Source organism: Mustela erminea, chromosome 14, assembly GCF_009829155.1.
Source record: "Mustela erminea isolate mMusErm1 chromosome 14, mMusErm1.Pri, whole genome shotgun sequence".
Classification (NCBI taxonomy): Eukaryota; Metazoa; Chordata; class Mammalia; order Carnivora; family Mustelidae; genus Mustela; species Mustela erminea.
This window is the reverse complement of record NC_045627.1, coordinates 42,650,294-42,663,629: the sequence shown is the minus strand read 5'-3', so window position 1 is coordinate 42,663,629 and position 13,336 is coordinate 42,650,294. Positions and strand designations below refer to the sequence as shown.

The 13,336-nt window shown below is 42.6% G+C and overlaps 1 protein-coding gene and 1 long non-coding RNA gene across 37 annotated transcripts in view; one reads left to right on the top strand and one right to left on the bottom strand.

The window, feature by feature from the left end:
* Positions 1–13,336, top strand: part of KCNMA1 (potassium calcium-activated channel subfamily M alpha 1) — a 724,697-nt gene that overhangs the window by 407,375 nt on the left and 303,986 nt on the right. The window lies entirely within an intron of this gene.
* On the bottom strand, positions 3,088–12,268 carry LOC116573114. Of its 3 annotated transcripts, none has more exons than XR_004278610.1 (3): positions 11,573–12,268; positions 7,010–7,138; positions 3,088–3,374 (listed from the first exon to the last, which is right to left on the bottom strand). It is a non-coding gene; the product is annotated as an uncharacterized LOC116573114 (long non-coding RNA). The 3 variants fall into 3 exon arrangements; XR_004278609.1 differs by lacking the exon at positions 3,088–3,374 and adding an exon at positions 5,592–6,427; XR_004278608.1 differs by lacking the exons at positions 3,088–3,374; positions 7,010–7,138 and adding exons at positions 8,863–9,165; positions 9,889–10,009.

Below are 13,336 nucleotides of genomic sequence, written 5' to 3'. Positions count from 1 at the left end.
TATATCTTTTTTGATCCTCTTAATCACCACTAACCTGACCCCCAACTAAAGTAAAACCAAGCAGGCAAAGTAACTCATTATTTTTTTCTTATGTTTATTTTGAAATAATTTAAGATTCTCAAAAAGTTACAGAAACAATACAGAGTTTCTGTGTACCCTTCTTCCAACCATACTACTGTATGTCACATAGCCATAGCGCATTATTAAAACCAGGAGATCGATGGGAACACAACACAGTACTCAGGTATGGACATTTTTTAGGTCTTTACCCATTTTTAGAGGCAGTTTCTTTTTTTTTTTTTTTTCTGTACTGTTTGAGGGCACTTATCATTTGGATTTTTTTTTTTCCCTTCCCAATCAGAAGATTGATATCTTCCATCGGCACAAAGAAAACTCCCTTGTGAGAAGCTAAATTTTTAAAAGAAAAATAAACAAATGGAAAAATATACACCAAAATTTTTACAAGGTCACACTGAATGAATTTTTTTAAATGGCATTAATTTCAAAACGACTTAGACTGGGGTTTGAAATCCACTAAAAGCCAACTGTTATTCAGTAAACCACTTGTAAATATAGTATGTGTGGGTTTTTTTTTTTTTTAAATCATCTGTTTGCTTTTTTTAGCTTCTCCAAATATCAGCATCCTTGAAGCCTGGATGGATCTGCTGATCAAACTGTAAACTTGCTACCTACTGAAAAGTTACTCTCACTTTGACACGCTCATCTCAAATCTTACACAGATGCACACAGGCATCCTTATTCTTGGCAGAAGCACAGGCTTTGAAAGAGCAAGGGGAAGCAGGTCTACTAACTGAGTTGCTGGGAAAGGCATCAGGGACATGGACAGGCGGTCTTAGCTCTCACAAATTTCCAGTCAATTTCTGTCTGAGAAGTGTCAGGAGAGTAACTGCAGGGAGGTGAAGAGGTCCTCATGCCACTCTTGGGAGGTCTGCGTGTCTGTGTTTTTCACCTACTAGGGCAGCAGTAGGGAGGAAACAGCTTTCGTTGGGTGTCCATCTTTTTTCCCAGCTGGGAGGGAAAAGGAGAGGCATTCGGTAGCTGAGAAACATTCACCCTCTTCCCAGACAAGACATACCTACTCTTTCCTCCGTTCTTCAGAGGCAGCAGCCACCTAGGTGGGACCTTTTATTTTAGCTTTAGTTAAGACCTATCACAGTCTCTTTTGGAATCGTTCCCTGCGGCAGCGGCTGCCCCACAAAGATGCCTTCCTGCTGAGCTGCCCGTTTCCTTGAGTGTCTGCTAATTACGCAGCAGCAGTCACTGTAGACAGTACCAGTCTGGGCTTCTGCCATCATTTCAGCTCATCATGTTTTCTTCCTTTCAAGTCCCAAGTGCAAAGGGTTCTTGTCTCCTCCCCACCCCCCAGGTCAGCATTTGTCCTCTGCTCCTGGCTTCCACCTAGAATGCACTTAGAACAAACGGGAACCCATCAAAGAAGTATGATCACATGGTCACAGCAATACGCAAACACATCTTTCCTGTCCCTGCCTCGTCAGCTGAGGGTACAGAGTTCCCACCACATTTGTCCTTGAAACTTGGGCTTAGTGACCACCACACTTAATAACTTTTAAAGGGAGACACGTTCTCACAAAGGGCCCCTCTCCCTCTTGCTGTTTTGATTCTAACCAAAAGAAAGCTGCACCTTTCAAAATCCATGTTCTCAGCAGCTCTCAAGGATCTGAGGAAATCCAAGTCTCTAAAGAAAACTTGTGGAAGCCCAGATGCACTTAGGGTTTGATTGGATATTCAGGAGGTAGTGCAGTATGATGCTTGCCGATAACTGCTAACCAAGTCTTTAGACAGTGAGCAGAGAAGGTAGAGCAGAGAAGGTGTTAGCTGTAACTCTTGGACGTGCCTAGCTGCGTTCACATGTAATTTGTCATCGTTGGCAAGTGGCTAGTACGTACGGGTGCCCTCCCTCCATTAAAGGTACTAGAGTTTGTCCACCGTGTGGAGATTCTAAGTATAATTTAGAGACTGCTCTCCAAAAAGCAGAGAGAACAGCTTCTAAATAGAGGAGGTCCTTTCCAAAGAGGAGGAGATGCATGCTCTGTGACGCAAAGACTCTTAGGGTGGGGAGTACTGGGGTGAGAGAAGCAGCCACGTGTTTAGGTGGCTGCTGGAGCCAGACGGTGGGTAATCCCTTTCCCTAGGGGGTCCTGGCAGCATCCTGCCCTGAAGAAGGGGTGTTTTCCAGGATCTTAGGCTACTTTGTGACACGGCGACAGTTTTTATCTTATTATCTGCATCGGTGACTTTTTTCCTTTTGGAATTTAATTTGACTAATTAACCTCTTTGCTTCCACCTGCTCCTGCTTCTGATTCCTTCTCCATAACGTTACCTGAGTTAACTTCCTACAAGATAATGGCCTTATTCTCCTGCATTCAAGCTTCTGTCAACTCCCTGTTTCCAATAGGATAAAGACTAGACATGCTGCCACCGAGGGGCACAGATACCTCAGTCTCTGTCCGACCCCGTTTCTTGGCGACCCTACAGTCTACTTGGGCTCTGGTCATATGGAGGCCCCCCCTCCATTCCCAGAATGCACTGTGTGCTCTGGTGCCTCCAGGTTTCTGCCCATGTTTATCCCTCTGCTTCAGTATCCTGCCTTCTGTCCCTGACAGATTGTACTCATCACTCATAACCTACCTCAAAAAGTTAAGCAGTGGCCACCTTTTCTGGAGCCCTTTGTTTCTTATCTGTATTTGACTATTAATGATTGTAATAGCTCACATGACACAGCATCTTCCATGTGCCAGCCACTAACAAAACAATTAACATTTACTAACTCATTTATTCCTCTCAACGATCTGCCTGGAGTTACCTACTACCTACATGAGGAGTCTGAGGCCCAGAGAGATGAAGTAACATCCTTAAGGCCCTGTGGTAGGATTTTGAAGCAAGGCACTGTTGCATATATGCTTCCAGAAATTAAAGTCTGGGTAGACTCCTCTACAAATGGAAAATGACTGAAGGACAGGAACCATGTTTGGTTGAATTTTATGTCCCCCAAACTAGCATAGTGCCTGTCTCAAAAGAACCTCAGAGGAATTTATTGAATGAATGTACAGACTGATACAGTTTTGTTCCAAACTATAACCACTTTGAAAACATGTCATTCCACTTAAGCTTTCGGTTTTTCATCAGAAGAAATGAGTGGTGACCAAGTGGAAACAGCTATATCTTGAGGCGTGCAGAGGCTGGGACAGGGAGCGGCTCCGTGCTCCTTTCTTACCCTTGTCTTCCACCCGTTGTCTTAGTGGACGGTCAGCTCTCAGAGAACATGTGAGGCTGAGATCGCATCCTGCTCCTTCACACGGAGTCTGTGTCCCCCCTTGGGGCTGTGATCATGCCTGCAGGGGAGAAGGCTGAGCTCCGGGAGCCCATTTTAAGAGGAGCGCCCTTTCCTCCCTTTATTTCTGATCAGAACCAGGAGGAAGAAATTGTGAGTGAGGGCTAAACCGTACCATCCTTTGCATTGTGTTCAGTGTGTCAGAGATCACAAGAGACAAAGGGGGAGGAGAAAAGAAAGCAGATGTGAAACAGGCAGTTCACAGGAAGGCAGTTCTCAGAGACCCCATGTGGCCTTGACCTCAGAGGAGCACTAGATGGGCTCCTGCTGAATCAGTACTATTTTTATTCCTTTAGGAAAAACTTTTTTTTTTTTTCTTCTCTCATCAGTCAATTTTGATAAAAACACTTTCGGGGGCTGTGGGTGGGGGGTCTCACCTTGACTAAGGTACATGATGATGAACTTACTTCTGACCTACCATGCATGCTGGGATGAAGAAAAGATGGCACCCCTTGGGAGTGGGTTTAAATTCAGGGTCATAAGTCTAGCCTTCCTGGGGTGGTAGTTGCCTAGGGTGACCTACTCTGCACTGCCCCAAGCTTTTATGACCGCGTTGGGTTGCTTCATCTGCCATGTTACACCTCGGGAGTCACTGTGAGTTCTGTAACCAACGTGTTAAGGATGTTGGCACTTAACTGTCTCTTATTTATCTGACCAGCTCAGCTCTGCTTGTAAAACGAACTGTAACCACAGGAAATCATGGTGTGTATCTTTATGTAACTGATGCCTTGCTTCTCCTGGATTTTCAAAACATCTTAAAAATTATGGTTGATGTTAAAGACTCTAATGAGGTTATTTGTTGAAGCAACATACATTCTGACAAGAAATGCATTCGAAAAGGATGGCCAGGGAAACCATCTCATCTGCGTGACGACCAGTTCTGTCCTCGCCTTCCCTCCTCCGTCTCCCCTCCCCGTCCCCTAGGCTGCCTCTTCGCGCGTGTAATGCCAGTGCTCTGTACAGTGTTCTGTTTAGAGTGGTTTGAACATTTTTCTGCCCGTGTCTTTCATTGCTGAAGTAACTCACCTCTCTCATATCGACTCTTACCCAGGAGCCGCACTGCAGACTCTTTGATGTAGGTCTTTTCTGCATGGCAGCTAAGGCCAAGCTGTGGTTTCACTGCATGCTGCAACCTCACCCTTCCGGTTGTTGCCTCCAGGTTAACCAGACCCTTTTCCTGCACTGCCCATGCATGCTGCTAGCTTCCCCGCCACCACACCCGCCCCCCCGCCCCGCCCCCCAGGCCCGGACCTGAATGTCATGAGCACTGGATGCATGTGTGGGATTGAAGCAGCGAGCGTTCGAGTACACTGAAGCTCTGGGATTTAGGGTTTTCTTTGGACACCTTTGTGGGCCCCCAATTTGTTGTGATGCCAACAAAGGCCACCCTGTCCCTTGAAAACTCAAGACTGAAGCAATGGGAATGAGAGAAATAAACCTCCTGGTTTTAGATGTATTCTGAGCAAAGGCTAACCATGTGGGATTTAGAAGCAAGGGTCAGTTTTCCAAGTAACTAACCACTGACCTGATGATCAGTCCTGCAAGTTCCCAGCTCTGTGTGGATGTGCTCTCAATGGCCAGTTATTATGGTGCCTTATAACGTCATTCTGAACACTGTTACCTAGTTTGGTTTTGTTTAGAGCTAATGAGATTAATAAGTATCTAAATATGTGTATTTAAATTTAAAAAAACACACAAAAACTCTTGGGCTAAATGTCCTGAGAAATACAATCACTGGCTTTTGTCTTAGTTTATTGTGCAAACAGGAGTGTCACTAATTCAACTTTAAAAGATGTCAAATGGTTGTCCAATGAAGGAATACCATACTCATCGAAACACGTTGGCACTGCATTCAGTGTTAACTCATTAGTAATTGTGATTGTTTTTTCTCATTGAGATCTATTTTTGCCTTAGGGTTGACTAATGATTCCCTTTATTTATTTATTTTTTTTAAAGATTTTATTTATTTATTTGACAAAGAGAGATCACAGGTAGGTAGAGAGGCTGGTGCAGAGAGAGAGAGAGAGAGGGAAGCAGGCTACCTGCCGAGCAGAGAGCCCGATGTGGGACTCTCCCAGGACCCTGAGATCATGACCCGAGCCGAAGGCAGCGGCTTAACCCACTGAGCCACCCAGGCGCCCCTAATGATTCCCTTTAAAAGTGCTTTTCTTTCTTTTTATATTTTAACATGTTTTTTTTTTCTCCTCTTCCCCCCCACCCCCGTTTTATTCTCAAAATAAACTTTTATAAAAAATAATTGTTAGGATCTATTTTTTGAACTGGATTTTTGTTATTTCACATAAATAGATGCTTTACATTTTATACATACCTCGACTGTCATTTGAGAACGATGACAGGTGGGCATGACCAAACTCTGATGATCCTATAGCAGGAATGAGAATTCCTAGAGAATTCTTAGTGGAACCATCTTGCTAGAGCCTCTTAGATTAAAACTCTGCACTAAGAAGTCTTAGTGACACAGAAATGTAAGCTTTATATCTTGTGTTTTGTTCTTCCTCATGAATCCTGATTTCCTCCTATCCAGGGGCTCAGTAGATTGAAGTTCTTTCCACAATGTTTTTTCCCTTATTCTGTTAAACATATCCTATTTGCCCTACAGAAATAGACTTTGCTTAGAATTTCATAACATGTTCTTTTGGTAACTGGAACAAAGGCCCTTTGAATGGAAGCATTTCCCTTTTTGAAAGGAGCTTAGATGGAATTACAGTGTAGACCTATGCGGAGCAGGTGATCCTGACCAGCACGAGAACATGCTCTCACTTTGCCAAAGCTTTCCTTCATCTGGGGGTTTGGTGAAGGAAACAACTGATTCTTCTCTTTGGGGTTCTTCAGTAAAGGGATCACTTCTTTTTCTCAGAAAAATGCAGTACTTCCAGATAAAATGAAAGGCTTTCTGAAACCCAACATAGAGGAGGGTTTAATGGATCCATTTATGGAGACAAAGGAGAGAATCACAAGACTTCAGTTCAGCTTCCTGGGGGCATCCTGGATCTCTCACAGAGCTTTTATTCTTACAATGAGGGGAAAACGACTCTAGAGAAAATCAGAGATATGGCAATAGAGTTAAAAGGGGAACACAGAAGGCAGCAAGGAAAAAGAAACTTTACCCCGATGGGTACACCGCTCTTGATATTACTTTCTGAATGTGGATCCAGAAGTCAGGTAGACCCCATTAATATGATGGAGCTATTATTTCTGAGATACGAGCAGGACAGTTTTGATCAGTGGTTTCCAATGCTAACCAGAAGTAAATGGGAAAGAAAACATGAAGGAAAAGAAATGTTCCTGGAGGTAAGAAGTTATTTCCATGAGGTAAAGAGGAAATCAGAGTAGTGTGTACTTGAAGATATAATCATATATAATCATAGGGCTTCACAAGCCATTGCCATTATCTGTGTTAATGATGACAACTTGTCTCTAAAGGTAACTTGTCACCTCTGATTTTCTGCAGTAGTGTTTGTACCCACTGCCCAGGTCACTTTACTGCATTCCTAAGGCGTGACGCCTGCTTTGGACTCAGCAGACTCATGACTTCTAATCAGCAACATCTCAGACTCTCCTTTTTGGCTGTGAGCTGCTGGGCTCCCAACAAAACTCCTAAATAGGAATACTTACAAAACGTCCACGCCTCAGCTGTCAGCCAAAGACAGAGCGAAGACACGGCTATTTCCTTGTGTAATATAAAGGTATAATTGTTTTCTATGCCAGATGTCAGAAGAACATGTACCAGGTCTTTTTCGATGTCTTCTTAAAAACAACAACAACAACAAAAAACTAAACCAAAAAGGAAAAAAAAAAAAGCCAAACTCAGGATGTGTCAGAAACAAAACTATCATAATTGTCCTTCAGCATCACATATACATTCATGCGTAGCTTTTAACAAATGCCAGTGTCCTGGTGGTGAGTATATATGTTATGGAACAGTGTTTTCTATTCTTCAAAGCGAAGCAGAGCAGATAAATGGAACCACTATTTCCTTACATAATTATTGTTTCCCTAATGCTCTCGAGCCTCCCCAGATCGGTACCAGGCAGGTCTCCAACACTGGCGTTCTTTGTCATTGAAGCTCTTCGGAGGAGACCACCGAGGAGATGTGTGCCCGTTCTGCTTGGGTCCAGATGTGGTTGGAAGATAGCAGGATTTAAACTATAGCAGATCTAGGTCTCTTCCGCTGCTCACAGGAAATTGGAGTTCCATGAAAGGAATAGGAGAAAGATCTGCTCCCTGCAGCCTTCTTAGCCCCATCTAATTAGGCTGTCAGTCTTGGACCCAGAGCAGGCTGGGCTTGGCTGTGTAGATTCGGTAGTTTTGGCTTTCCCACTTTAAATCCTTGCAGGTAGACTTATAATAAGGAGGCATTGCCAAGGTCAGGCTGTTCAGGTGGGTCAGGATTACCTTAAAGCCAGGGAGGTGGACAGGGGTGGGAGCATAGGGCATAAGCTATGTAGGAGACTGGTAGGATGACCAGCAAATACCCTAAAGAATCCAAGATAGACATCAGGATAAGAAGGTTCAGACAGGAGGATTTTGAAGTCTGTGCCCAATAACAGCTCAAAGAGGTCCCACGGTGATCTGAAAGACTATTATAATGTGGGAATCCCAACCCACCTGCTCAACCGTAGGGGCCCCTACCATTCGCTATGCAATTATGAGATCTTCATAGTTTATTTAGGAAGACTTGAGTACGAAGTGCCTTGAAACTGTGCCCCTAGGCTGCTTCCTCCTGGTTGTTCTCTCCTTAAGAAATGGTGACACTAGACGATTGCTCTCCCCTCCCCCTAGTGCTTAGGCGCTGACTAGTGGTTATTACTGGCAAGAGATGATTGTCTATGGGCCTCTCGGCACATGTGTGGCAACATTTAATATCCAGTAGTGTTAGGATGGATCCTCTTGTCTTGCTTTTTCAGGTCTACATTTTTGTAGATATGAGAGTAGTTTGGCTCCAGGGGTCAGGGCTACTGCAGAACCCCCTCCCCACCTGCCCCCCCCATCCCTGCCAGGCAATGTGTCTGGGTTCCCTGCTCTTCATTCAGACCTGGAACAACTTCTCTCTTCTCCCCATTTCTAATCATTTCACCCAAGCAATCCTATTTTGTGGATGGCCCCAGAGGGAGGCTGGGGTTGGATAGAGCTCATGTACTTGTGCTGGAAGGCTGTGGGTATGAGCCCGTGTGTGTGCATGTGTCCCCGCCCACATGTGCCACTCTACAACTGTACATCTCACTGACCCTGCCCTTGAAGAATTCTCAGTCTGTTTTGTAGTACTTGTGTGTGTGTGTGTGTGTGTGTGTGTATTTGAATTATCTACTTCATCCCATCCCTCTACTAAATAACCAAGAGTTTATTGAGGAAGAGATGGCTTGAGTCGAAGGAGGTAGAGAAATAAGAGTAAGAAGCAGTTGGTCATGGGTTCTCAGACAGTTCAGTGAGAACCAAAGCAGCACTCATTTGGCAAGACTCTGTTTCTTGTAGTAGCTTAACTCTGATTTATTACATAAAAGTTGCTGGCAAATATGAACACTAATTCTAGTCTGATAACAACTGTGATTGAAATAATTGTAGTCTGTAGACAAATTGGAGAAAATAAGCATTAGTGGGTAGGTTGTCTTGGACATCATTCCAAGAGTCCAACAGTGAAGAAATACATGATCTTATCGACGTAGAATTGGAAGAGATCTTTAGGAGACAGACGACTGGTTGCTTCCCCTGCCTCTCCTCCAGATTCACGGTAAGCCAACCAGGCAAATGAAACTCTCTCTTCCGCTAAAGACCTGGGGGAAAAAAAAAATACACAACCTCTCGTGGCCACTCATTAAAGTGACTCATTGCTTTCTCTGTCAGGAAATCTTGGTTAATTATTTAATATTTATGAGACTATGTGGCTGCCTTCATGGAAATATAATTTCCCTGGTGTTCCTTCCTTAATATTACCCAAATGTAATGCTCTAATGTATAGAATGACACCAGATGTTAACTCCCTGCACAACCTATTGGGCATTTGAATTATATTACAGCACCCGATAAGGAAGCAATAAAGCAGGTACAAAGGGAAAATTAAGTGCAAAATAATTGATTCTATCAGTTTTTGTTCATTTGGATGATTGCCTTTTTTGGCATTTTTCTACAAACAGTCCTTATTTATCACTATTGTTATTACCTTAGTTTTAAAAATAACGATCACCTATTCAGCACTTAGTCTTTCCTCATTATCTGATTTCATTCTTGAAACAGGCTTTGAGGTTTGTATTCTTATCTCCAGTTTGCAGATGAAAAAATCAAGGTGTGGAATTCAGAATATTTGCCTACAGTAATACAGCTAATAACAATAGAGCTGGAATTTTACTCTTCCATCGAATTACAAAACGACCTAACTTATCCATGCTCGAGGTCAACTTCTCAACTCCATCAGAGAAAACTGGGGTGTCTTGAGGGTCATCCATCTTGAAACACACAAGTAACTAAGAGTTATGTTCTCCACAAGCAGAGGAACTTACCCTCAGCAGATGGGGTTAGGCTCCACGAAGCCACTACCCCTCAGGGGCCCTGGAAGCACTTCTAGGGATTAGTAATGTCTGTGGTGCCCACATTTTGCTTTCGATTTACTTTTTTGGGTGCCTAAATGGATAAAATGATAAGGAGTGAAGATGAGAAAAAGACCCTAGGCTCAGATAGCATCTTGAAACCTTGGGAGAAAATTTAGAGGAACTCTGTCAGAAAGCGACAGAGATTTCACCATCTGAGTTTCATGAAAACAGATTATCAGTGTTTCACTGAGAAATCCAGTGTGTAAGGAACTGACGTATTTTGTCCTCTTCATCGGTGATCTATGTAATTCTGTCTCCTTGACGAATGTTTAATTATTAGGACGATTATTCAGGTAGGTACCCTGAGCCATACAACTGCTCTGAAGTCTACCACTATCATTGTTCCAGGATTCTCCATAACAGTCCGAGCTCAAGAGGGCAGAGCACATGGGATTCCAGAGCAGTAAGGGTTTATATACCACCTTTTCATTTGTTCCAGTTCATTTCACCATGACCCTAATGAGGCATATATTTGTGGGTATTGGCTCACATCTCGTCAACTGAGTGGAGGCATAATTGGAAGTCTGATGTTGTCAGAAGGATTAATAGACCTATTGACACAAACCCATAACTGAAGATTTCCCAACAAAGCCATTTAACCAACTGGCTTGGGATCAAGTAACAAAAAACGTTTTCTGTTCATATTAGAACCATAGCAAGGTCTAAAACAAGGGTTTTAAGATTTAGAAAAGTCTCCTTTTGAGGTCATTGTCATTCATATTGATTAGTGACTGAACACAAACTCCCCCATCAACAATAATAATATCGTAGAAGATATCTACTCAGATAATATGGGATAAAGTCAAAATGATGGTCAGCAGAAGAAGCTGGCTTCTGTTTGGTAAAAAAAGATAGAGCCTACACAAGTTATTGAATATATGCTCCACTCAGTGTAAACACTAAAAGCACTAATGTTGGAAAGATAAGCTCTTGAGTACATAACTTTGACAAGGTAGTTAAAATGGGGGCACTAATGAAAGCTAAAGCATAGAAAGCTTTCAACTTGGATCCATTCGAGACCTGGAGTGCTGTCTAGGTTAGAAGACAAACGTTCTACATAAAGATTATTACTTTCTCAATGGTTAATTACTATCTTATCATTTGCACTAAATCCATTATTACTATTAACTTAGAAGGTATTTGTCTGAGATCTAAAATTATGTGAGTAATAATAATACCAATAACTTGGAGTATATTACAAAGAATTGCCTCCCTTTAAAAATATTTTGCTCTCATAGAATTCTGATCAGCTGGAGGCTTTTATTTCTACTTTGTAGGCACTTTGCTTATCCAGTATATCCAGACGTTATTAGAAAAACATCCAATCATTTAGATTTTTTCCCTCTCAGCTGCAGAGAAGTTCTATAGTCTCCACGACTATATGATGTTATCATTTTTCTTTACTTCAGTTGATTAGAATGGGATGCAAAACTTTACAGTCTATTCCATAATTAGAAGTGTTCAAAGTATCAAAACATTGTCCATTACTATATCCATTCTTGCTCTTTTAAAATAAGAGAGGATCAAGAGAAAATTAGAGCATTTTGAAGGTCATCCACCTTTAAGCAGATGGATAACTAGGAGAGGAACTTACTTCAGCAGATGGGGTCTTGCTCCATGATGCCACGAGTTCCTCACGGGCCCCAGAAGCACTCCTGGGGGTTAGTAATGTCATGTATGACTGTCTTTACAGAGCAGGGTTAGACACAAGTTGGACAGGTCAGCTCCCTCTGAATTTTCCCAGACCACTCGGCAAACACGTTAAATTTTCCTGGGGCAGTTTCACCTCCTCTATAAATCAGTGCACCCTCATTGTTTTTGAAAAAGCCCCATGCCAGTGTCTATAGATAGTAGATGCTGTATCTTATGTTTCTTTTACCTCTCCAAGGATGTTGCAGTTCTTCTGGAGAAGAAGTCTCCTTTCTGGTGCGGCAGAAAGTCTGTTGGGTCTCCGCCTGAACCTTTCCACTTAGCTACATGATTCTGTATGGGTTTCTGAGATTCTACTTCTCAGAAGTCCGCAAAACAGGGATTACAAAAAATGGTCTGCTTTATTTTGCCAGGTTTTAAGGACCAAATGCAATAGTACGTGCAAGCTCTATACAATTACCAGGTGGTATTATATTGGATTAGAGGAGAATCAACATTATAAGTTCAGAATTCCTCGCTCCTGATGCTATAGGGATTCAGAGATGATGAAGGTCAGTGAGGGCATGAGTAATTTACTGAGCTCTCTCAGCCTTTCAGTTGGCTTTGAAGGTTGCCTGAGGTTTGAACCCAAAGAGGGGGGAACATTTGAAGAGGCCACAGCAAAAGCATAGAATTTAGAATTTGGAATGTCTGGGTCACATTCATGAGATAAGGAAGGTACTAGCTCATAGTAGCAAAGGACTTGGCGAGGAGCAGATGATAGGAAATAAAATAGGACATGTGGTGAGGTTGAGTTTCAGAGGTTCATCACAGCCAGGGTTAGAGCTGATATCTGAGGCAGGAGGGAGCCATGATGGCAGATGAATGACATCTTTAATTAAATTAATCTGATAACATTGCAGAGGTGAGATTAGGAGAAGAGTCTGGAATCATTAAACTTACTGTATTGACTCATGTCTGATGCTGTGGACCTGCACTCTGGTGGTCTGTAATCCTGGTGGGAATTGAGAAGGCTCCGTCCAATTTAAAAAGGGACTAGCCACAAGAGCGAGGAGAATTCAAATGTTGGAAATGATTTCACAAAGTGCTATCTTGTTCCTCAGTTAAGTCCCTTCCCTCTCCTGTGGTTATTTATTAAATCATCTCAGATATGTGCTGCTGTTGATGTCCCTAAACTGCTTAACATTATGTGATCTCTTATAAATGATGGTCTCCGTAACCTCTCCCCATCTATACTTCATTTTTCCTTTTAATGTTAAACTAAAAAATGTGCTCCTCAGGCACTCTGTTAATTAGAATCTCGTTGGTGAAGCTCGCATGTGGTGTGGTAATTACTTCTCTGTATCATCTTAATCCCCCCCCACTCCTTGTTCCCACCTGAAAGTGAAAATACCTGTTCAACCTCTTGATCTCAGCAATTAGTTAAGTGGTATGCAGCTGGTGATCTGGGGGTGGGCTCAAATGTTTAATCATCTCTGTTCAGGTCTGAATGGGAATCTTCTCAAGTAGCAACACCTGTAATTAGTGTGTAGTTGCAAGAAAGTTCTTCTGAAACAGTGGTTCTCAAAGTTTGGTCCCCAGACAAGCAGCAGTATCTGGGAAACTGTTAGAAATGTAAATTCCCAGGGCTCCTCCCCAGCCCTACTAAACTCTGGAAGGGACCTGTCAGTGTTTTAATAAGCCTTCCAGGTACATACTAAAGTTTGAG